This window comes from Dipodomys spectabilis, unplaced genomic scaffold (assembly GCF_019054845.1).
Source record: "Dipodomys spectabilis isolate Male_0828 unplaced genomic scaffold, ASM1905484v1 ptg000162l, whole genome shotgun sequence".
Lineage (NCBI taxonomy): Eukaryota > Metazoa > Chordata > Mammalia > Rodentia > Heteromyidae > Dipodomys > Dipodomys spectabilis.
Genome location: NW_024870839.1, coordinates 2,103,594 through 2,105,959, shown reverse-complemented (window position 1 = coordinate 2,105,959; position 2,366 = coordinate 2,103,594). Strand labels below are relative to the sequence as shown.

Sequence of the window (2,366 nt, the reverse complement as noted above, 5' to 3'; positions counted from 1 at the left end):
AGTTTGGTGACCTTGAGAAAAACAAAGGCCAGCACCTGATTAGACCCCCACAAATGAACTGTACTGGGCAGTAATTTATCTCCTTTTAATTTCCCCAAAGTATTTACCTTCCCAAAGCTGCCAACCTAACAGTCCTTTTCCTTTTCTTCTCAGATCTCCATAATGTATCGATCTTGGTGAAAAATTGCATGTAAGTTCCCAAACATGTTTACTTCTTTGAGTCTTCTTTTTCAGGAAGTCACCACCAGTAAAAATGAACACAAAATAAAACTTGCATGGCCTTTTTGCCTAACTTTTTGGAAGTCTAATGTGTACGGCAGCAGGCATTGAGATCAAAAAAAGAAAAAGTGCTCACTTTGGCAGCACATATACTAAAATTGGAACGATTCAGAGAAGATTAGCATGGCCCCTGCGCAAGGATGACACGCAAATTCGTGAAGCGTTCCATACTTTTCAGCAATCCCACTTTTAGGCATTTACCCAAATGATCACAAACAAGACCACACTAAAGCTACCAGCACAACTATGTTTATCACAGCATTATTCACCATAGCTAAGATATGGAACCAACCCAGATGCCCCTCAGTAGATGAATGCATCAAGAAAATGTGGTATATATGTATACAATGGAATTCTATGCCTCCATCAGAAGGAATGACACTGCCCCATTTGTTAAGAAATGGAAAGACTTGGAAAAAAATTCTATTAAGTGAAATAAGCCAGACCCAAAGAAACATAGGTCCCATGGTTTCCCTTATCTGCAATAACTAATATATGTCTAGGACAAGCAGAAGAGGTCAAAAGCTATGTGCATATGACCACATAACCTGATACTAAGCGAAATGAACCCCAAGATAGGGACACAAGAGATTTTTTATCTTTCTTGTTGTTCTTTTTAATGTACTTATAATGTACTATGTGATTTTTTTTGTTTCTTTGTATGTTCTTGCCCCAAGGTATAGCCCCTGTTTTCACTATATTTGATTGCAGTGTCCTGCATCTTATATATACATTTTTTCTAATTTGGGGAGGGGAAGGGAAATAACAAAATGCTGAAATAAGGATACAGGTTGACCCACTGTAACAATGAGATGTAGAAGACACTATGTTGAAAACGAACTTTACAACTTTGGTGGGGGAGGGAGGAGTTGGGGAGGTGGGGAGGAAAGGGATGGTAGGGGAAAAACAAAGGAGAGGGTAAGGTAACAATGCTCCATAGGGAATGGACTCATTACTTTGCTCATGTAATGGTAACCTCTCTGTACAGTATCTTTACAATAAAAAAAAAAAACTAAAAATTTTTAAAGATGAGTAGAAAATAATTTCCTCTCCTACAGTTTAAGTGTTCTCTCAATGATTCACTTATTAATTACTTTCACTGTTCACCTATATTCACTGATTGTTAACATTTTTACCATGTCTATTCCTCCCACCCCCCATCCATCCATTATCAATCCATCTATCCATCTTCCATCCACCTACCCATCCATCCAACTAGTCTGTCCATCCAGGCTACATCCATATAGCTATTATTGTTGGCTTGCTTGACATTTAATCATAGCTATTACAACAGTTCATCTCTGTGTGTGTGTGTGTGTGTGTGTGAGAGAGAGAGAGAGAGAAAGAGAGAGAGAGCAAGAGAGCGAGCCTGTACTGTAGCTTTCACTCGGGGGCAGGGTACTGTCCTCAAGCATTTTGCTCAAGGTTAGCCCCTGCCATTTAAGCCACAGATCCACTTCTGACTTTTTGATGGTTAATTGAAGACAAGAGTCTCACTGACTTTTCTTCCCTGGGCTGTCTTCAAAGCATGATTCTCAGATCTCAGCTTCCTGAGTAGCTAGGATTACAGGTGTGAGCCCCTGCAACCTTTATTTCTAAATATTTCTGCAATTCAAACCATGGTTGTCACACTTAGAATTTTTTTTGCCAGTCCTGGAGCTTGAACTCTGGATGTGGGCTCTGTCCCTGAGCTTCTTTTGTTCAAGGCTAGTTGTCTACCACTTGAGCCACGGCATCACTTCCAGATTTTTCTGAGCAGTTTATTGGAGATAAGAGTCTCACAGACTTTCCTGCCAGTGCTGGCCTCAAACTGCAGTACTCAGATCTCAGTCTCCTGAGTAGCTAGGATTACAGGTATGAGCAACTGGTGCCTGGCAAACTTAGAAGTTTAACATTGAAATAATACTATTATTTAGTACCTTGTTACATAACGTGCGGTCCCTGGACTAGTATGATTCCACATCACCTATAGGAAGCAATTAGGGAGGGGAGAGGGCTGGCAATCTGTGTTTTTGAAAACAAATCACTTATCACTGTGGCTTCTGAAGCATGATAAGACATTTAGAGCTACAGATTTAGATTAAAAG

At 40.0% G+C, this 2,366-nt stretch overlaps 1 non-coding gene across 1 annotated transcript; it reads left to right on the top strand.

Moving 5' to 3' along the window:
* The first annotated feature begins 347 nt into the window (after positions 1-347).
* LOC122119086 lies at positions 348-454 on the top strand. The gene has a single exon (XR_006149507.1). It is a non-coding gene; the product is annotated as a U6 spliceosomal RNA (small nuclear RNA).
* Positions 455-2,366: the final 1,912 nt, after the last annotated feature.